This window comes from Larus michahellis, chromosome 1 (genome assembly GCF_964199755.1).
Source record: "Larus michahellis chromosome 1, bLarMic1.1, whole genome shotgun sequence".
NCBI lineage: Eukaryota > Metazoa > Chordata > Aves > Charadriiformes > Laridae > Larus > Larus michahellis.
The window spans coordinates 72,995,955-73,019,508 of NC_133896.1; the positions used below are offsets into that span (position 1 = coordinate 72,995,955).

General features: G+C 40.8%; 1 protein-coding gene across 22 annotated transcripts in view; it reads left to right on the forward strand.

The window, feature by feature from the left end:
* Nucleotides 1-23,554, forward strand: part of SOX5 (SRY-box transcription factor 5) — a 656,593-nt gene that overhangs the window by 313,890 nt on the left and 319,149 nt on the right. The gene's annotated exons all lie outside the window — the stretch shown is intronic.

A 23,554-nucleotide genomic window follows, 5' to 3' on the forward strand; every position in this document is an offset into this window, starting at 1 on the left:
GAACATGCTCTGTGTCTGCACACTGGAGGGACAATGCCTTTTAGATCATGAAAACTGGGGGCGGCTTTGCTCCATCATCATTTCATTGGGGGCGAACAGCAAGAAAATATGCGATTCCATTCTCTCTGGCTTAATTTCAATCAGAGATAGGTCTTCAGGACATCCTTCTTCCGCAGCTAACGTGCCCACAAGACCTCTGTATGAAGATGCAGGCATTGCCTTGAATCAGTGCAATGCATCCTGTTCTGACCCCCCCACACCCCCCAAGCGCTGTTTCTTGTGACTGCATGACGCCAAAGCTGTTGGAGAGGACCCCCCCTCAAAATGAGGAGCTGCCTCTGCAGCTGCATGGGCAGCGAGAGGCAGGGTGCTTCCACGGGGCAGCAGCCACAAAAGCCGCTTTCTGACAGATAGTGTCCTTATTCCTTAATCATTAGCCCTAATGAAGGGGTTTTGTCATATTTAAAACAAAAAGAAAAAGGAAAAAGAAAAAAGAAACTGAGAAAGAAAAGAAAAAGAGAAAAGAAACAGCCAAGAAGGAGAAAAGATGGGGAATAGTTGGGATTATCTCTGTGCCGTCTCTCAGGTCCAGTGACAACACGACTACAATGGGTAGCTTTCAGGACTGCATATGGTCTTCCTTCCGAGGGAGTTGATTAAGCGACTCCGGATGAAATTGAAATCCTGTGATTTGACCTTTGTCTGGCCTGGGAGGGCTGCAATTCGCATAACAATTTCCTTTTGTTCTTTGTTTGGAGTTATTAATCCAACATGAGCCTCGAATTAATCAGGGGTAGTGCGTTGTTACATTTCTAATTCACAGCTCCACTGCTTGTGTCTTTTTTAATTAAGGCCGAATGATAGCAGGCCTTAGCCCCTGATTGCAACACTTACTAACCACACATTGAGGGATGAAGAGGCTAAATAGGCAGAATGAGATTACTTCAAGGTTTCACTTAATTGTTTTCTTCCTTTAAGTAAAGAGCACTGAATGAACATTGTTAATGCCAGGCTGGGAGTATTTCTTTTATATATGTGTTATGTGCGTGTGTGTATGTGTGCGTGCTGGGGTGGGGGAGGTTATGACGGGTGCGCCGAGGACTCGGAGCTCTAATGGGTCAAGGGTTTGTAAAATTGAAGCCTTTGGTTATTGATTTAAACCATTCCTCCCACCTCCCCTGGGGGGCAGGGGCAAGGGTAGAGGAAGGAGGAAAAGAGTTGAAGAACGTTAAACTTAAGCTAACTGCATGGGTTTTCTTGTATCCTGCGTGATCCCATTTGTTTATGTAGTTTTTTCTTGCTGTTTACTTATGGTTCAAAGGTAGAAATCCCAGGAAGATTGAAGGCTATCAGAGGTGCTAAAAAAGTGTGTCGAGAGACACAGCTCTCTGAAGCCTGGGAGTGGTAATAATGATAATACAATAAAGGCGAGCCAGTTGTGGCACGCACCCGATTTTGCTTATACTGAAGGATGTTTGAGTCATGTGTCAAAAGCTGTTTGTAAATTTGTATTGTTGGAGCAGTTCAGGGCCACAAAGGCGCAGGTGCTATTCCAGAGGAATGGTGTAAAGGGTCTCAGTTAGTTTCCTGCTGGATAACTCAGCCTGCGCCAGCCATTCGGGATGCTGGAAAAGAAAATGCACTGAGCACCCAGCCTTGCAACATTTATTTGCACAAAAAAAAAAAAAAAAAGGATGGCAGGGTTCATATTATTCATATTTACAAGATCAGGCCCAGTGTTTTGGTCTTCTCTGGTGCAGTACATTTTATATGATTATTGTGGAGAAAGGTTAATATTTAGGATCCCAAACCTTCAGTTGTTGTATACAGAAATTCCATTGAATTCAATTTGTGCTGTGCACCTGCAATATCAGATAGAGCTCTGTAAGTGTGGGAAACTAACTCTTCCTGAGTTATTTCATCTATCCGAGGAGCTGGATGGATGGGGGAAGCACTTACTTGGAAGAGTTAATGTTTCTGTGTAAAATGGCAAGCCGGTGTTAATCATACCAGGCTGCACAGATACAGAGCTGCCGTTCTGATTCTGGCACGGGATATACAGGGCAACAATGCTGTTGCTGCTTTTCTGAATTCTCCATGAGTGGTGGCTGTTCCACACAGGATTATCTAAGAATGCAATGATAAAACCTCTAGATAGATTAAGCAAAAGTAGAGTATAACTTCAAAGGAGAAAAACGCTCCAGGTAAAAGCTTATTTCCGTATTTAGAAATCTAAATTGTGAACTGAGTCTGCTTTTTCAGAGGAGCCTCAAAAGAACAGGCTATATATTCAGTCTTCCGCATAAATGTAGAGTATCTGGAAACAAAACCAAACTAACACACAAATCTTTAGGGTTGGCCTTCAGTTGCTGCAAAGAAGCACCAGTGACTTCATTTCTTTCCATACTCAGTCACGTCAACACAGGATTTACACTGAATTGGGTTCACAGGTTCAAAGCTGTTTTCTTGACTTTCCTGCTCTTTCCTTAGATGCTGCCTGATCCTGCGTGTCAGGATACTTCTGGATTCTCAGCTCCCGTGCAGGGAGAAGTCAATGGGATAAGAAGATGCTCAGCCTTTGTTGGAGTAGGACTGCCTTACTGGCAGTTCAAGTACCTTGCACATAATTTTGTTTTTCAGAATCAGTTTTGATGCCCTTGCACTGAATAACACCTTATTCTGCAATCAGACTTTGCATGGAGAGAACAGTATTAAGAGCAAGCATATCAGAATCTGACCATCAATCGCTTATTGTTGTTTATTTCCATTTCAAGAGCGAATGCTTCACATTTGTCCACCTTGTTCTCTTTTTCCTAGAAATCTCTGCAGACCAGGGTATGTTTGTTTATAGAGACACAATTCCAGAATTGAAGCCTACTTTCAATGCCGTACTGTGTCTCAAATTTGCGTGCTGCTTTTTTTAATTATTGTTTGAAGGTTCACTGTCGTTCATTTAAAGGCGTGACATTACACTTCCAAAGGGGGTCGGGATGAATGGTACCCCCATGTGTTTCTTGTGTCAGTGTTTTGCGTAACATCTTAAAACCCAAAGTCCAGTCTGTTCTGTCTGCTGTTAAAAATCTCATGGCAGTGGTCATTAGAATGGGTATATTTGGGGTACTTCTAAAATCTGCTTCTTTTCCTTATTCTTGTATAGCATAATGTTAATCATTAGTGTGTTCAGCAGCTCTCCTCAGCAAACTTATAATACCATCTAAGTCCTTTGAGATCCCTACAGATGAAAGAAGTTGTATAAACAGATAGCAGCAGTATTATAATGCTTCTTTGGATGGTTAGCCCTCGTTGTAAACGGTCTTGTAGGACCTTACTATACAGCTACAACCAGGTACCCTGTTGGTGTTTTCCAGCAGTTGGTTTGCTCTCTCTGTAATATGACATTTCTGATTCCTTTCAATTACTCTGTGAAGGAAGTTAGGCTTCTTGCCATATTCAGGAACCAAAAGACCAGGTCAAGGTGCATGATAACACTTTCCTATCCTTGCCCAAAGTGGTTGTAGTTGCATTTATTTAAGGGACAATCCATTGACCAGCAGTTCTTGAATATTTGCAGCTGCAACAGTCAATGGTGCTGAGTCCACAAATAAATAAGGAATGACTTTTGTTGTACTGCTGCTGGTATTCCTGACAGTTTTAGACAATCTGTTGCTATTTATGAAACGTTTCTGTTGAGATCAAAACTGCCCTGAGGTCTCCTCTCCTCTCCTCTCCTCTCCTCTCCTCTCCTCTCCTCTCCTCTCCTCTCCTCTCCTCTCCTCTCCTCTCCTCTCCTCTCCTCTCCTCTCCTCTCCTCTCCTCTCCTCTCCTCTCCTCTCCTCTCCTCTCCTCTCCTCTCCTCTCCTCTCTTCTCCTCTCCTCTCCTCTCCTCTCCTCTCCTCTCCTCTCCTCTCCTCTCCTCTCCTCTCCTCTCCTCTCCTCTCCTCTCCTCTCCTCTCCTCTCCTCTCCCTCTCCTTCCAGCTTCAACAGGAACGTGCTCCTCACATCTGCAATGACAAGTCACCCTTGTGCAACAAAATACCAAATTTCAGTGTCCATGCCGCTCCTCCACTGCACGTGGAGGTGCTGACACTCCTTCTCCTTGAAATCAGTGGCAGGTCAGCCCCAGCCCGTTATATTTCTCTACTCTCCCCTTTCGGACATAAGGTAGAGATTACGATTAATGGTCCTTTGAGTTGCTCGGCGCTCCTCCCTCTGCGCTGTCTTCCCGCGATCCCCCTTCCCGCGCCCTCCCTCTCCCCCCGTCAATGGGAGCCTTTGATGTCGCACAAGAGAAGACTGTTGGCTAACAGTCTGGAGGCTGCTTCGTTTGAGCTAACCACCACATGAAAACAAATGCGATCCATCATATTTCATTAACTAGCTGCCCCCTGTTCGGGTGCCCTTTTTTGATGTCAGAGCGCATCCTGACAGAAATCAGAAAGATATGTGTGATTAAGACCAGTAATAATAGTTAGTGCATTGTATTGTAAATTACCTTTCTGGGCCCCGGTACTTTATCAGCCCCACTGGCCTTGGCTTGGGTACATTTTTGACTACTCTGTATATACAGTGTATTAGCGCAATGGAGATCATTATGTGGCCTGTATTTGAGTCATTTTTATTTAAGATGCCAAACAATAAGCTGTTGATTGGGGGAACAAGAGGCGAACAATAATGTTCTGTGTCACATAATACACCACCATTTTCCAGCTTTGCTTTAGAAGGGCCCTCTTTATTGTTTTTGTATAAAAATGGTTCTTAGGAGGAGGAATATTTTGCTGAGGTATGTCATTATTTTGCAAATTTCTATTATCTCATCATGTTGTCTTCATTGTAAATTGCAGCTAATTAGGAACCTAGTTAGAGCCCCAGCTTTGAGGCTGGCTTTTTTGTGAAAAGAGCCCACCGATTACGGCACTACAAGAGAGGAAGGGAGAGAAAAAGGAGATTAATCTGGTTACCTAGGCGACACTCGCTTCCATCTGCGAGGAACAATACATTTTTGTTTCCTTGGCTCAGTTCAGATCTGTTTTGTTTAGGGGGAAAAAAAGAGAGAGAGCGAGAGGGAGAGGGAGAGAGAGAGAGAAGGGGAGAGAGGGAGAGGGAGAGGAGGCAGCCCCACAACAATGCTGGACTCTGTCTGGCCCCGGCTTACCCGCTTCCATCCCTCCGCAAGTTCGGGGTCTCGGGGGAGTGGGAAGATGAAAGAGATAAGCTCCAAAGTTGTCAAAGGTCGTAACCTTGCCACACAAAGCCAGCAGTTTTACTTCTAAATCCCCTTCTCCCGAAAAGCACTTAATGAAATAATATACTGTGCTTCTCAACACCCCGTAGTCTTTATTAAGCAGCAAGGCCCCCGAGATGGTGAATTTAAGGAGTTGGTTGAAACTTCGGACTAAACGGTCGCTGACTTAGAGCGTCTGCAGTAGATGTGCTGGGTTTTTTCTGAGCAAGGGAGACAACTTTTCTTCCACTGTCTCTTGTTAGCAGTATTGTGGCTTCCCTGACACATGTTTTATAGCTGCCTTCACACAAAAGGCAGAGGTCTGTGAAGGCAGGGCAGTCTGATTTATTTTTTTTTTAATTTCTTTTCAGTTACCTTCACAAGGTCATGGTTTAACAGACGACAGCGACCTGCATCTTTCCTGTTGTGCATCAAACTATTAAACCCTTGCACGGCTTTTGCATAGGGTAGACAATGCAGCCACATCATTTGCTTCTTATTTTGGAGCAGCTTGCCAGAAAAAGGACAGAGGTAATAACCAGAGCTGATAGAGCCTGGCTAAAAGCTCAGAAATGTTCACGAGCTCTTGAACTGAATTGGCTAAACCCACAGCCTTTTGATAAGCATAATGCTTTCTCCAGGTGTTATGTCATCATGTATAATGTTTTGCTATCTGGTAGCATTATGGATGGTGACATGAAGTCACAAAAATATTGAAGTTACCAATTTTAGCTTATCTGAGCTTTCCAAACCTGGACTGTGCTGATAAAATCAGAACAAGTATCAGGTTAACAACCCTAAACCTCCTATTCTGCATTGCTCTGAAGTACTGTTCTTATATTTTCTTCCTCTAAAGAAGCTTCTAAGAGCTGCTTCAGTGACGGTGTGTTGTTCCCTCTGACTGGAAATGACAGTCATCGTGTTAAAAAATTACAAATATTTAGGAGGAAAGAATGAATGAAGGTACAACAGCTTTTTTGTGTGGGGAGTGTGAGGAATCTCGGAATTGAAATCATTTGAATTTTCCATTCTGCCATGTGCTTTCTGTGGGATCTTGGCCAATTCATTTGGCCTAATTCTGCTTCAGACCTTGACCTATAAAGTAGGCAAAGCTATATTTCTCTACCACGGAGGATAACTTGAGTCTTAATTAATTAAGGACTTACTTACGCAGAGTTTGAGATGCTTGGATGCAGAGCTCTGTATAAATGCAGAACATTTAATCCTTACCCATTCTGTTTCAATAAATGCCATGTTGGGTATACCTGAACCAGTTCTTCTGAGAAGAACTCTCAAGTGAAAATTAAATCAATCATACTTGACTTTGTTAATTGAAGAGACTTGCTGAGATGTTTTGCAGACATTTGGATGGAGCAGTTGTCACCTCACAGACAATTAGCCCAGTGTTAGCTATCGTTTTACAAGCTCTGAGAAGAATGTCCTCAGTAATTCTGCAATGCATTACGATGAGGCGGGGGAGGAAAGACGGTTATATGTTATCTGCGTGCAAAAAAGAGAAGGGACAGAACTCTTCAGTACACAATTGGTACTGTTTGAAGGACAGATTTGGGGAGTGAAGTAACGAGTAGAGACTGTTAGCAGTATAAAGGAAGAGGAATATTTTACAAGTTTGTTTAAATAGCATTTTTATATTTTAGTAGCGATGTTCATTCTGAAAGAATCATTAAGAACCCTCCAAAATTGGAGGGGGCGGGAATCTTCTCCCATTATTAGAGCAAACCAGCACGACTCCACGTAACAAGCTAGAGAAGGATGTTACATGATACTTTGGAGAGACTGTAGGGTTACCCTTCCTATTCTTAGAGATGGGCAGGGAGGGGGCATTTAAGAACTTTTGTTGGCCTACACTGTTCTTACGTCTTGTGGAAAAGGTTGACAGTGATGGAGTGTGGACAGACCCATTACTTGTTAGACAGACATCATAACGTGAAAAAACAAAGGCGTATTGCTCCTGCTTGTGTATGCATTTAGTCACTAAAGAACATTATCTCCAGCTAGGAATTATCAAGGAAAGAGGAAAAAGAGAATAATAAAGAAAATGCAATGCCACTTTAAGTGACTGCTAGGGAGAAACAGGAATATGTTTCAGGCTGATAAGGTTTCACTTGGGCTCAGAAGCAGCAGCTTGTTGTAAAAAATTTCCAGGGTGGCTCAGACATGAGGAACTTTGCTGAGTCCTGAAGCTACAGAGATGGAAGGATCCTCCTGGAGAACTCTTAAAGTTTCAGGAAAGATCAATGTCTGCTTCAGCCCCAATATAAAAGCTGGAGCGTTTATTGGCAAGGCTGCATCACTGTCATCATAACAAGGAATTCTGTTTCTATGAATGCGCTTCTACGTACACGCTTAGATCCATTTAATTTTGTTGAAACAAAATGTTGTTGGTCCCTTCCAAGGAAGGGAACTGAAAAAGACCCCATTTCCTCTCATGTCCTGGCACTGTTGCTAAGGTCTGCAATACTATATACTTGTCTAGATAGACCCAACCAGCTAGTGGTTTTGGGATGGTGAAGGTGAGATACTCTGCACTGCAGCCTACAGTCTCACAAGCTGTAACACCAGTGGATTGTAGCTCACCTAAAACCAGTCTGGAGCACGGGATGGGGACAGATTTCCAGAGAGGAGTGCCAGGACCTTACTCCTGGAGTCTCTACTGCTTCCCTGGAAGGTCTTTCTGTCTTTATTGCTATTTGGTGTAAAGTCTGCTTGGGTCCGTCAAATCTAACAAAATAAAACCCAGAGGGGAATATTGCATTACAACTTCCGTGTTACATTCTGGAGCAACACAGAGTGTCATCTTGAGCTGTTAGTTTGAAAGTTCCTCACAGGTTTTCTGTTCAGGCCAGTCCCTTATCAGATCCAGTTTAAGAAATTTAGCTCTTAAGTTCCATTTCTTTTGAAACTCTATTCTGTGTTGTGTAATGGTTTCGCTGTGTTTCCAGTCCATTACTGTCATTTCTTTTTGGGAATGTCAGATTGCATAAAAGTTGATATAAACATTCAGCAGAGCTTGAAGCAGCCCCTGAATGAATTCTGTCTTGGCAAACCTACTCCTTTACCAAAACAATTTCTGAATAATTATTGCAAGGACCAAGATCTGTGTTATTTCTGTGTTATTCTGTAGTAAAGAGAGTAATTATTTTTCATACAGGAGTTTGAGGAGATGTGAAGAACTGAGAAGGACAAGATACAATAATTCATGTTTCTTGGTCTAGCATTCTTTAGACAATTTTACCTTGTCTTTCAACTTAATGAGAAATTTCCCTGGGAGAATAGGATGTGTTGCAAATGTGTGACCAGTCTGTCACATAAGCAACCCCACAACTAGCCACTAGCATTGGAGAGTTTGGCTGTTTAAACTGTAGTTAGAGTCAGAATTTAGGTTGGAACAAACCTCTGAAAGTCACCTGGTCCAACCCTTTACTCAAAGGAGGACCAACTCAGAAATTAGCTGAGGTTGTTCAGGGTCTTAATCGGTTTCTGGGCACTTGGTCCAATGCTGTACCACCCTCACTGCCAATAATTTTTTTCTATATATCTAATTGTTATTTCCCTGTTATTATTGTTCTACTTAACAATATAGGCTGGATCTAAAAACATTTGAGTCAAGCTTCAGGACAATGTTAGATCTCATATCTGTTTGGTAGAGGCAATTCACATGGTACAAGATTGAGTGTTAGTGCAATTATTGGCAAACGTGGAAGATGCACACCATGGCTGGATCCCCTGAGAAGACAAAATTAGTGGTGCGTGTTGGCTATCAGAGAACATGGGGCTAATGAGTAACCACCGCTCTGCCTCTCTCTCTGTCTCTCTCTTACTAATACATCTACCTCTTTTCTGACAAAGTGAAAGAAAGGAGGGGAAGGAAAGAGAGCGAGAAAATCCTTCTTCTGTTACTTAGGTAGCAAATAAAGTATAAGAGACCAGTGTGCTGTGTACATACTAACCGTGGTCATTTGGTTTATCCCTTTCTAGACCAAACCACATCAGTGGCTTGACTGGGGAGCAACTGAAAAGGAGTTAAAGGAAACAGTCGCTGGTCACTTTTACTTCTTCCTTACTTTATTTTTATCCATAGTTACCCAGGGCCAAAATGATAGGACTTCTTTTGTGTGTCATTTTTATTTTCTCTGCGAACAGGGAGCTATGTTTAGATTCTCATGACTGAAAAAATTTCCTACAGATAAGAGCTTTCTTTAAGACAGGCCCTATCATGTGGGCACTCTGTGAGACTGTTTCTCCATTCAACTTCAAAATTTTTCTGCTCCTTCCAGAGTGAAAAAACCCAGTAGAAACTGACTTTGAGGAAATACCCTTGGTCTAAAGGGTTTCCCAGGTTAATATGGAACCAGCAGAATAACTGTGCCTTCCTCTGCAAATGAAATTGTTCTCTATTAGCTCTTGAGAGAAGTTGACAGATACACCCTCTATTTCTTCACGAAACATATGTTAGAGATCTTTGAAGAGGACTTCAATACAGTGCACAGAGATTTTATTGGCTGCTTTGTTAACATGCTTTGGTTCAACAGTCCGTAGAAGAAAATAGAAGTGTGGCCAGCAAAGACTATTCAAAAATCATAAATTAAGGCCCGAAATACAAACTTGCCATAATAGTCCTGGTGTTATAAACTAATATATTCTGCATCCCTTTTTCTTTGCCTTTGTGTTTCTGAACTTCTCAAGTGCATTCAGCTGATGCATTCTGGGCATTAAAACTAAATCTCACATTTAAAAAAGTGAAGCTCAATGTGATCCCTTGATTCAAGGAGTTGCAGCTTTGAGAGAAGCACAGACCCTGGAAGATTTGTGAAAAATGAAGGGTGAATCTCAGAAGGCACAGAAAGTCAGTTCAGTTTGGATCAACTCCTGAAATCTGGAGTGGCTGCCTCTACAATCCAGGCAGTTAAATGAGTTCCCCTATGAGCGTGCTAGGATTTTGTCTCCTGATTATTTTTTACCAACATGTACATACTTCCTGTGATAGATGATGACAAGAGAAAGAGTTCTTTTTCATGGAAGTACTATGATCTTTTAAAAAAAAGGAAAAAAAAATTAGTAATGGAAAAGTAGCAGCCAATTGAGTTTTTTTGCAGTAGATATTTCACGGTGCTCTGTTAAGTCCCCTCCTGCAGTGGTTCTCCTTGAGCGTGTTTGCAGAGCCGTCCTGTAGTTGCAAATAAGTTTTTTTCTGTCTCAGAATGTTGCACCTGCTAAAATTCACATACAGTGAATAACTGAGTTAGCAGAGAAAAAACCAGTTTTTCTGTTCATTGCTATCTGTTTGTTTGTTGCGTACACTTTTGAGAGATTTTATTCTCCTCCTGATCCTGCTGATACTTAGTTGTGTGTTTGGCTGTGTGTAGGTCAATAGTTTGCAGGTCTGGGGTACGAGTTAATGTCATTCCTGCTGAAAAGACCCTTCTAGACAACAAAAGGGGAGTGCAAAAGTAACAAAAAAGAATGTAAAACATAGGCGTTTAAAGTATATACAACATTTACCAGTCACTCAATTTGGAACATTTTATATATGTATTTATTTTTAATTGAGCCATTTAAAAATGTCAAGTTGATTGGCTTCCTTTCAGAAGATTGTTTGGTGGTATTTTCTTTACTAGTGCCCCCTGTGGACCTGCATACATTGATTACGCTTTCTTCAAGCTTTCAGTCTGGAACTTTTCATCACATTGATGACCAGTAATTAAAAAAAAAAAATATGGAGGGATTGATGGTCTTCCACACTTTGAAAAGTGACATTGCAAGGCAGATTTAAACAGAAAAAACCCAAGGAAATTAAGATTTCTCAAGACTTTTTCTTTCTCAACTGTGTTTGTGTACAGTATTACAAAATTCCCCAAACTAGGCTGATGGCATATATTGGATTGACTGAGGGGCTTTGATAATTTAGTGTAAAAATCAAGTACACTATGCGTTATTCTCCATACTTTCTCAACTCTTTCTGGCATCTCACGTATATTCCAGCCTTTAAGGACAGTGTTTCTATAGACGGTGCTTTGTAGTATGTAAATGTTTCAGCAGCTAGATGAAGTCTTTGGCCAGCAAGTCAATAAAGCTTGCTGTGAATCTGCACATTTTCTATTGCATTCAACTTTTATGCTTCCAGAGTGAAGATGATTAAGTTTTAAAAAGTTTGGAGAACTTGACTTTAAACATTGTTGACAGTTTCAGGAATCATTGGGCAGCCTGACATAATGTTATTCATGATGAGAGAGCTGTCAGCACAGATCAGGAGTGGTACCAGAGAGAAATGTAAGGCGATATTTTCGCTATAGTATGTGGGGATTTAGCTGTGTGACTTCTATTAATAATGGGAGTTTTGCAGTTAAATCCCCAAGCATCATCCAAAAAAAAAAAAAATGCTGAAAACATGCCCTGTAGTGTAGCTTGAATTATATTTTATGTTGGCTGTTGTTTGGACATTGAAGATCATCGTGTCTGAGCAGTGGCTCTGGTTCCAGTTTCCTTCAGGTGCTGCTGAAGAGCAGAGAACTGCAATAGTGGATGGATAGAGACAAACTGCATGACCAATTTGTGATCTCTGTCTCTTTTTGTGCATTTAAGCATCAGCAGATACATCTGTCTTCCAACAAATGTGCCATCTTTGGGCAGATCTGATCTATCAGTATTTATATACATTATGACTGGTCCATCAGGATTCTGTTCTGCACATCGTAGTTGCACGGCAATGCCTATAGTCACGTTTGTCAGAATTTCTGAGTGAGTTTCTGTTTGGACCTTTCTTTTCCTGGGTTATATTCTTGCTGAGTTTCCAGCATACTGAATTGTACCTTATTCCAGATGATGCAAATGACATTAATAACTGGCCCGGAAAAGTCAACATGAGCAAAGGGATGAGATCTTCTCTGTAATCATTTTCTCTCTCTCTCAAACTGACCAAGATTATACAAGGCTTGGGACATCAGGCAAAGGAGAGGGCAGTTTGCATGAGGAGTACCTCAGCTTGGAAAGGCAGCTTGTTCTGTCATTAATGGTTCTGCCTGTGCATTCAGGGAGGGAGTGGAAGGCTGCTGGGAATGACCAACAAGCCTCAGTAATGAGGGCAATCCATAGACTAAAATGTCTGAATTTGCTTCTAAATTAGTTTATTTCTATTCCTATGTAAGGTCTGTAGAAATCCGGGGACTTTGGGAGCTTTTCTCGCTTGCAACAGCATGAAAGAAAACCGGTTCGAAACTATTTTGTAACTGGCATTGCATATCTGAGTTAATGTATTTCCATGACTGAAACAACCATGCCATATACTGTGGCTGTGTGCCATTAGAAAACTCAACTTGTTTGGCTGCACAACTGACCAGTGCATAAAGCCATCGGTGTTGACAAGAAACCCAGCCCAGCAAGTCGTATCTTGCAAGGAGGTACAGGTCCTCATTCTCATTGTCTTTAGAAAGTAAATTTGTTTTTAGGACGGAGATAATCTCTCTGTGTTTGTAAAGTGTGCATTATATTTTGAGTGCTAATGTAATATAAATAGTAATAATGGCAACTTCAGGATTTTTTATGGCCGCTAAATCTTTGTTGTCTGAGTGATTCCATAGCTATTTTTCCTTTTCCTTACATTTTCTTGCTCATTAAATTTTGATGCAACTCTATGGGGGGAAAAAAAAGGAGAGGAAACACAATGTATTAATCCATCAAAAGCTGAGAATGCTGAAAATGTTTGCATGCTTCTACTGAAAGGTCTCCCACCTCAATTTTAAGCCACAGCCTCAATCCACTCTTGTTTCTGTTTACCTTTGAAGTATTTGCAGTCATTGTATACTTATAAAATAATTAGCATACTTCAGAAAACACTATTTTTGTAAAGCCAAGGTTTCTATGGTATGAATTCTTCCCAGCTGTGATAAAACACTCTTGAAATTAACAGTAGCTTGATGAGATCTATATGGGACTTGGTAAACACGAGCAACCTTTGTGCCGCTGTAGCTGAAGTTACCTCAGCGCTTCCCACTGCAACCTGAGTTTTCATGTGGTTGTTTCAGCTGTCCATGCATCCTCCGCAATGATGTTTATTGTACGGAATTTCAGGTTTCAGGCACACATCTATCAGATTTAAATACAAAACATTTGACTGTTTCTTTTCTAATTATTGCCCGTTAGAAGCTGATTTTTCTCTTTATAACATTATGAAGATTTCATTTCTTTCCAAGTAATTTGTAAGGCTCTCTGGTTATTCCTGATGTCAGTTACCTTTGTTTTCGCATGCATGTCTCTTAAATATTTCATTGAGGCTTGATCTTGCAAGGTCCAGAGTACTTACATGATTAAATATAACTAAGTGCTTCATAGGATCTTCAGCGAGAGTGCTGGGGCAGAAGCAAGCCCTATAGCGGAGCCGGAGCGAGCTTTTGGCTGAGGACTGGCACTCAGTCCTCCTGACAGTCTGGGACCCAGGGATTCACTCACTGGTAGTTTTAGTGAGGTAGTTTTACCTCACTGTACTCTGCTGTAGAGTGGATATGGGAACATTTGTGTCCATTTCCGTGATTTTCTTCAGTTAATCAACCAATGCTTGAAAAATTCTTTGAGTTCTTACAGAGAAGTACACAGTGTGCGTATTTGTACTTTGTGTATGTGTGTTTATAAGCATGCAAAATATGTATTTATTCCAATTCGATGTAGTGATAGTCCCAGCTTGAAAGTAGTCTCCTGCAGATGTACTATAAAATGACTAAAAAACCCCCTTTTTAATGCATCAGACACTGTAATGTGCAATCCATGTCCCATCCTCTAAGCTGTTACAATGCTAAAACTTGGAACGGCTGCAGAATGCCAGGTAAAAATCATCTTTGTCCGTGTGCGAGGATTTAAGTCAGTTAAACATTTTTATGCCTGTTATGAACAGTTCTAGTCTCTATGGCAAGTGTTTTAATTTAAAAACCTTTTGTGACACTTAAAGTCTTTTAAAAATGCAAATACAAAGGAACTTGGTGTCCCCCACATGCCAGACTTCTCCACAGAATAAGGCTGGGTAACCACTGATTCTTGAAAAACTGAAGAGTTGCTTCACAGCCTGAACTGTGTCATGAGATCAGCCACAAGTGCACGCTATCACAAGGTCTGAAAGCAATCTAAATCTGGCATTACCAGGTGTCTTTGGGATTGTAACACACGCTCAACCCTATACTGACATGGGACAGAGCGCTGGGATTCCTGGGGGAACTTTGCCATCTCCTGTCTGTGATTTTCTCCTCTCTTTGGCTCTCAAGCTGTGCGATATAAGCACTGGGGATCCTGGCCAGAGAAGGATTTTGTCGTATGGTTCTTGGGGGTGAGGTATCAGCCGCCCCAGCAATAACGTGTGTCACAAGCAGAGTAACTCACTTTGAATTTCCCTTTTATTTTCAAGGAGAGAGAGCTGAGATTCTAAGTCTTTAAGGACTAGAGCAGCAGATGTATTTTTTCGAGTACTTTGTCATGGACTGTTTAGCTGATCTCGGTTTTCCGGGGTGTACGAGAAAACAACAGGATGATAGAGATATTCTGATTGCACAGAGGCCCTGGGCTACAGTGTTCAGCTTGTTAGATTGCTTCTCATATCGTGGTTTTGCTCCTGTGTGATGAACAGACTGCCAAGACAGCCTTAAGTGTCAGGAGACATTCTCAAATTTCATGTACCTGGTTTTAATCCTATTAGTCGGCAGTGTACTAAAATTCCTGACTTTATTTTGGTTAGTGTCCAGGGGAACAAGGAGGGTGATTCTTCCATCTACATCATGCTGGGCTACGTGGCAAGGTTTCTGTTCTGTAGGGTTTTCTTCCCTCCAGCAGAACTCTGCTTTTGGACATCAATTAATTCTCTGGCTTGGATGGGTTATTTGGGTCTTGGTGATGATGTGATCTTTGAAGGCAATTCTTTGTGGTTGGTCCACTTGCAATTATTGCGCTCAGACTGGATGTATCTTCCTTTGTCGAAGGAGATACAGTAACTCTCTTCCATTTTCCACACAGACCAAATGACCATCTGAAAAAAAATGGTTATATTAATTCCAGATGAACATGAGGGTCTTTCTAATAATGAGAAGTTACAATGCATTAGGCAAAAAGGGTTTTCTGTTGCTGATTATCCCCTGTTCAGCTTTTGATTCCTTTCTGCTGCCATCCTGATTACCAAATTTATTCAGATATTGACTGGAGTTTGTCCAGGTAGATCAAGCACTGAGGTGAGAAGGCTAATATTGTGGAGTGACTTGCTTAGCGTCTCAGTCACTGAGGACTTGGTGATACAGATTCTTTGTACCATATATATTCATTTCTTTCACACCCTGCTTTCAGCCCAACTTGTGTCCAGCTAATAATTCAATAGACATTAATTGTTATAATCTGGCTAAGAAAAGCACACACGCAAGGCAAGTTTTTAGTATTCAGTTCATATTGGTGTACATGAAAGATAACCCCCACAGGGGCCCTGTCTACAAGCACTAGGGACTTCTCAGAGGAAAATGTACTGACAGATCTCAGGTCAATACCATAATCATCCCTCACAGAGATTGATTCTGGACATACCGTAGGTAATGGATATATTTTTGTTCTGTTGGGATTTATGTCACTTTGTGGTCCAATTGTTCTAGACATTTTGTCCATCAAAGTAGGAGCTTCTCCACAGAGCAATAAAATAACAGCTTGTCTCCTTGGATCTAACAAACAACAAACCAAAAATGCTTTCTGATCATTCAGGCTTTTCCATATCTGTAGCACTTAAAAAAATTTATTGCAGTAGCTTTTATTGGCAAGAGTTGGCTGCTAGGGGCTTTCTTGACTAGGAATGAATGCAGTTACCTAGCGTTGTATCTCTAAATGTGCATCTGGAAAAAGGTAGCAGTTTTACTTGGCTCCTTTCTGGCGTATCCCCCTCCTTTCTCCATACCGCGTATGGCCTATAGTGGCTGGCATGTTACTACAGAGCGGCTGCAGGAATTTAATAGTGTGACAAAACCCTGCCAGGCCTGGTATGAAAGGGAACTGCTCAAAGAGGGTTAGGCCTGCAGCAAAAGAAGATCTTGTGTGGCCTTAGTGCTTCTGGAAGTAGTATAGATTGATCTCTTTGGGAAGAGACAGTCCTGCGAGGCAGCAGGATGGCAGAGCAAGCTGTGTGTATTTAGGAGTCTGAACAAAAGCGGATCCTGATTGAAAATTTGAGGGCTTTGGGTATAAACTCAGTCACTTGCAGCTCAAACTCTTGTCCTGTCTCCCTCGCTATATACACAACCTGTGGTTTTCTTTAACCTCTTTCTTTCTGCATTTCCATTTTGCCTCCTTCCAGCATCCCCCTCTGCCTGTCAGTTCTTCTTCCTCTTTCACTGTTTCAGTCTTCCTTATTTTCTCTAAGGAACATCTTTTTTGTTGTTATTCTTATCTAGCCAACAGGAAGAGCCGCTTCTAGCGCTGAAAGTTTCTCTTGCTCTGGGGTCATTGAGTCTGGCCCATCGAGGTATCTAGGAGAAACACTTGGTATGTTGACATACTAAGATGAAGTTGTCATGATGACTGTTTGGAATACTGTCTGTTTTGACAGTATTCACTTTCTCTGCAGTTTCGGTTGAAAAGAAAAACACTGCATCTAGGGAGTAAAGCTGCAACTTGTAGCCAGGACCTGGTGCTCTTAAGAAAAGCGTTATTTTATGAACGAGTAGTGAAATGGTTAGCCATAATAGAAGATAACATGTTATTGATCTGTGATAATTTTCTGAGGCTATTAAACTTCCAGGCATCAAGAAAACAGTCTTCACTTGTTAAGCCAGAACTTTTTAGGTGAGGGTAATGTATTTTTAATTATAAGTGTTCCCTGATAATAGCCAGATATCTCCAACTACAACATATGAATGTAGTATGTTCTATTATATTGTACATCTATATGGAGCAAATAATACTTGTGAGAATCTCATTCTTCCTCTGTTTCAAAGAAATAATGTTAATGCTTGTGCAGGCTAATGAATTGAGCTCTAGGGACTGAAATTCTCAGTTCATTCACAGAGCTGCTGTATCACACTCAGCAGCAAGGTTCAGCCACACTGTATCACAGAAATGCCCTGTTTTTGTGATGGATCTCTGCTACAGTCAAATAGGTAGTTCTCCATATGATTCATTCCTTGGCCCATTTAATTCCTTGGAAAAAATCAGGATTATCAGTCCTAATCCTGAATATAATTTGTTGAATTTTGCAAACAAGCAACAGTCCTATTGAAATCACTACTCAGAATTAGTAACCAACGAGTGATGTGTTGCTTTGGTACACATTTCCCTGGTCCAGGCGTATTCTTAGCTGGGCTTTCTCCCAGTCCTGTCGTTTGTGCTAGGTAGTGTCAAGAAAAGAGCAAAAGCTGCAGCTGAAGGCTGGGTCCCATCTTGATTTGCAATACAAGTCATGTTTATTTTCACCATTCTGAAAAAGGATTTGAATCGTTTGAGCAGGAGGAACATCTGATTAATGTGATATCAATAGATAGTACTAATCCTTAAATGGCGCCAACTGCAAATTCCTACCTCTTTTGATGTGTTACTTAGGCGTAATTTCATTTCAGCTGGAAAAAAAAGGAAAGGGTCAAATTGTGCCCTTACAGGCAAATCCAAAGGCAACATTTACATCTAAATATACAATTAGGTCATAACAAATCACTTGATCAGGCAGAGAGCTGCCTGATCTTTTCTGCCTGGCAATCAAAGGGCAGATTCTGATACACTTTTGGTAAGTAGCCAGATCGGTTCCATCTACATGAACAGATTCACAAGAACTTTAATTCGAAGAAACTTCTTAACTCACATTTCATACACGCATGAAAGCCTGTAGCTCCCTCCTAACACGAGTTCTCAGATCTGAGTATTGAAACAGTGCTCAAGTCCTGGCAGACCACGGAGTTACATGTGGATATAAAAAGTAGCTGGGACTGTAGCCCTGAGCAGTAACACCTTACATCATAAAAAAGGATGTAAAAAATTTATCCCCCAAATTCCCACAGTTAGCTTGAACCGCTCTGTGAGCGATCCCAATTCCAGCTGCACTTGCAGAGGTTTTCCAGAGCTGTGTTGGTTCTTCTGTCAGTCGCTAACTCTCCAGCTGTTGACAGTGACTTTCTCGTCTGGTCCCTATTCAAACTAGAGCCTAGTAATACATTTTAAAAACTTCCAGGGCCTAATAATATATTTTAAAAACTTTATAATTGCTCTTTCATGCTGCTCTGAGATCAAAATCCACAGAGGACGATCAGAAAACTGGGGGACTTCTTGTCCTCGTAAACTTCCAGGAGTGCCTGCTACTAGTCTGCTATGTGTTGTTCTAAACTTTACTATGTTTTATAATCTGTTCAGCTGTATGGTCTCCTGTGGTCTGCAAACATGAAATATTTATGTTAAAAATCTAATGTGTATCACAGGAATAGGAAAGAAAGGCATTTTAAAACTTAGAACTAATTACATGAAGCGGTTAGGAAACGTCAGACAGTGTAATAACCACGGAAACTTTTCTCCTGCCTTTTGACTGAGACCAAGTGACTCGTCCAGATTAACAGAGTGCTGCGCATGCCAAGTAGGTACAAAATATTAGCTATGTAAAAAGTTACCTGCTGTGTAGATGGGCTTACCCCGTGCTATTAGGGTGTACATGAATTTAGCTTGAAAGCCACATGACTTGCCTGTACTCTTTGAGCCCATTGGGACTGCTTTTCATGAGTAACACTCTCATTTTTGTTAATTGAAAGGGTCAACTTCTGGACCATAATATTTATTCAAATAAGCAAACACTGCTTCAAAGCGAGTGCTCTAAAGAGTAGCAAAAATATACCCCACCCTCAGTTTCCTACCTTTTCCTTCCCAGTGCAATCCACTATGTAATATTGCACACTTCAGCTGGGTGAGCACATTGGCTAGTATTTCCCCCTTTTAATAGTAGTAACCATCTCTCTGGTTGAGATCAGCTTCATATAATGCTTTTGGAATGTGATGCTCTTAATTTGCTACATTTTATATCTAAACTATTGTGCATTGGCCGCTGACCTGCTATCAATCAACTCAAATGCCTCAGTGCCCTTTCCATCCATTTGTGTTTTCTGTGTGTGTGCTGAGAATTAGATTTAAAGCAATGTGCCAGTGATTAAACAATTACTCTGTCCTCTCCCTTACATATCAATAATTTGAAAGAGAAAAAAGCCAGCTATTCTTTTGTGTGTTTGACTGTGGCCTCTAGCTTTGAATCTAGTATATGATGACAAAGTGGTGTCTGCTTAAAAAAAATAATAATTGTAACACATGTGGCCTTTTCAATTCCATTTGGGGACCTCTAACCATCATAAAACAAAGAGAGCAATTTAATGCAGGCTTTGATAATGTCATTTTCGGTCACCTTTTAATTAATAAACATGAAAAGCCTGAAATTGGATAGATCTTCTGAACTAACAATGGCAGCAATGTGAACTCATTTTCAAAGACAATTTTAAGGGTATTTGAAGGTGAGCATTACTATTTAGGAAAAGGGCTGGGATGACAAGCTACCAATTAACAGCCACTAAGATGTATTTGGGCTGAGACTGCAGGACACTGGTATTTTACTGCTCTTCATGTGAGCAGCTATTTTATGCTGTGTAAGAACTAAACGGTAGAAGTTTATTGCTGTGAACTGAAGGAAAGCACAGGGTAGCTGACTTCCCTACCAAGTTGGAAGAAGGGTTGGCTGTGAGCCTGAGACATGTCTAATGCCTGTCTTCTCTTTGTCTCCACAGACCTTACTGAAGGGTACCGCTTCTCCATATGCTCACTGTGGAGGCAAAGGCATAATCCCTGCTACTGTAGCCCGTATCACTATATACACTAGCCTTTGGGATGCTGTTAAAATAATCATTCTAAGTGGATAAAAGTCCACGGAGACTGCATGTTGTTTATTACACCCCAGGGCTTCTGTTTTGTTTCCTGGTATTTCTGGACCCCATAGCAGCACTGCTTCTCGAGGAGGCCTTTTCCCACACTTCTCCTTTCCGGGAGTTCATAAAATAGAGAAGATACAAGGAGAAGCAGAATGGCTGTGATACTGGAAATGGCTCTGCTTCCCGATTTCCCATTGCTTTTCCATTTCTCTCACACGCGCGCGTGTGATTACACAGGCAATGTGTAACCTGCAGCCAGAGCTTAACTCCCGGTATTTTGACAAATGGAAATTTAGTCCAGATTCCTGCTTTGAGCTAAAATACACAAATGAGCAGCAATGCAATTAGGAAAAGGAAAAGTACTGTTTCAGTTTACATACTCCTGAAAAAAATGATGTTCAGTAGTGTTAATTGGAACATCAAGTGCTGATTATGATTATCAGGGGAACTTGTCTCTCAACAATGGCAGTATTGTAACAAGACTCGTTCTTTTCCTGAAGGATCAATCTATTACTGGTAATCAGTGTTTTGCCATTTAGCAAAACGGTGGCATTTTAAGTTGTGCATATCTTGCAAAAACGGGCAAAACAGTATTTTTAGGTTATTTTTAAATTTAAAAAATTCTGTAAGTTCATAAAATTGTATTCCTCAAATTATGCAACAGAAAATCCATCATAGTCCATCTAATTGGACAGATAGTAACCTAAAGGGTGATCTCTGTATCCCAGCACTCCTTTTGATGTGAAATGGGACGAACTGGTGCCCTTTGTTATCATGAGCTGAAGGGGAATGATTCCATGCACTGATGTAAGTTATTGTGGAAGCAGATGAAGGGGTCCTGAATACACATCCAGGAAAATACCTGTTGTCAGTCTTCCACCTTTCCAAGCCAAATATGTTGAATTTGAATCCATCTGTTGATGATGACTGTGAGGCTTGCACGTGGGGAAGGTGTCTGCCTGCCACGCGTCAAGCTGTTCACCAAAAGTGTATAGATGATGTTGCTACGACATTGGTGATTCACCAGCCCAAGGTAAAATGTAGGATATGTGAGGCCTTGTTTGTAAAGTAAGCAGGAATATTCTCTGGTTACTGTATTTCCCAGTTGGTTTCAAAGTATAATACCTTTAGAACTCATTATATTACACTAAATCCCCAATCCTTAAAGAGATTTAAATTCCTAAATTCCATTGATTTTGGTGGAAGCTAACACCTAACACGGTATGAGCATAGGTTTCTAAGTGACTACAGTGTTGATATTTATAGTACAGGTTTCATTTGAAATGAAAGGTTTTGCTGTGCCTGGGAAGAACGAAAAATAAATAGCACTGAGGAAACTCAAAGGATGTGCTCCTCTAAGAGCGTCATCAGTTCCCACTAAAATAAAGATGCTCCGTATCCCACAGCCTTGAGTCAAAAATGTTTCGCGGATATTCAGGAGTGGGCTTTGGCCCAGCCACTAACGAAATACAGAAGTGAAGACATCATTGAACTGAACGGAAAGGCCACTGAACTGAAGGAAAGGCTGTATCAATTTGAAGTATCAGGCACAATTTAAAACCTCTAGCTATCTAGATTTTTTTCCAGCAGTGTTCCCGTCTGATGCTACCTGCACTCACACTGGTGAATTTGCAAGAGCACATCCCAGAGTAATCCATTTGCAAGCCTCTTTTCTGAACTTAAAAAAAGAGGAGTTAATACATATGCAGAAAGGAAAATATTCTTATCTCATTAACAGACTTTCTTTAAGCTTGCTAAGATTAGAATACTTAGTTATTTCAAATTGGTAAAACATGCATTCATTATAAACATGATTATAATGATAACTTTGTAGATAATAATCAATTATTTAAATATGAATTATTTCCCTACATTAGAGTCATGTTTTCAGCTATAATCACCTCGGGTGCTCAATTCCTCCCTCCTTTACAGCACCTCTGGCTGTGTGTGGAGCATTAACCATTTGCTTCCAGACACAGACTGGGAGAGTGCCAAGTCCAGAAACAAAATTTACCGTATTGTCCTGCCTAATAACTTAAACGTGTCTCCTTTAGGCTTTCTTAGTTGGTATAAAGGGAAAAAAATAATCCATGCAAATGGCCATCTTAACCCTCAATTTTTTTCCCTTTCATTTTTATAAAAAGCTTGTGAAAATACACTGGGAGCAATGCTCATGGGCTTAGTAAATCAAAAACTGATGCCCTGGCTATTTGGAAGTACATGCAATCATCCATTTTTAATAAGAATTCTGAGAAGATTAGCACCCTGCAACAAGAGCTTCATTTACACTGTTGCAAGGCTTAGCGGCACAATAAACTCTCCGAGCTTGCATACGCTCCGTAACTCTAGCTGACAATTTAACCAAGTTCTTTGCCTCTCATGGTGTGGAGAAAATCCACCTTGAAATATTAGATCTCTTGAGCATGTGCAACATGCTAAACATTTGTAAGATAGACTATTCACAACGTTTATGTGCAGCGAGTGGAATTTAATCTCTTTTATGCCTTGCTCCAAGTCTTGTCAGTTGTTTTCCCCATTCTTTAGTAGTCTCTTTAATATGGTTTGCACATATTTAATATATTCCCTCTGAGGTTCTCAACACACTTTCAAGAGCTAGTTTTGCTTTGCTATGACTCTGCAGCGTATCTAGAATGTAATAACACCATAATACACCTTTTTTATAGATACATAAACTGAAACATTGAGAAGTTAAATGATTTGCTGGTGGTTATGTTTGGAGTCAATGACAGAAAGGAAGGAATTCATAAAACTGGACTGTCAACATCCTGTTTTAACCTCCAGGTACTGGGCTGCAATCCATCTCACCTAACTTCAGATGTCTTCAAAGCAGTTGCTATGCTGAAGTTAGTTATCTGTTCTTCCTTTCTGGTCAAAGCAGAGATACAGGCACTTCTGAGATGCAACTCACCAAATCCTTTAGTAGTTATTTAGAACGGGTCAAATGAATTCTGTCCTGTGAGACCCTACTTCTCTCCACTAACTGCGAATGGAGCCTAGCTCAGATATTAACAGCTATGCTGAAGACGTGTAATGTTAGGTGAGACAAATCCCATCTGAGGTTTCTTTCCCATAAATTTTAATTCTGAGTGCTAAGTGGCTCTTTATCAAGGTTTCAAGAAGACTACTTTGGCAATAAGATTAATTAAATACTTAAAGGGAAAACTTGGCTGCTACCAGATTTAACCCAGGAAGAAAGGGTTTATTACTGTCATAGAGTGCTGAGCTGTGTATGGGAGGAGGGGGAAGCTTTGAGCAAATTTTTTAGCATGATGGGTCAGTGCCTAAGATATTTAGGCACTGTGAGGTTCATCAAAGTGTCAGCTGGGATTTTAAAAGATGCTTAAGCACTACTTCTGTAAGTAGTTTTGAATACTGCAGAGTGATCTTCTAGTTGTAGTT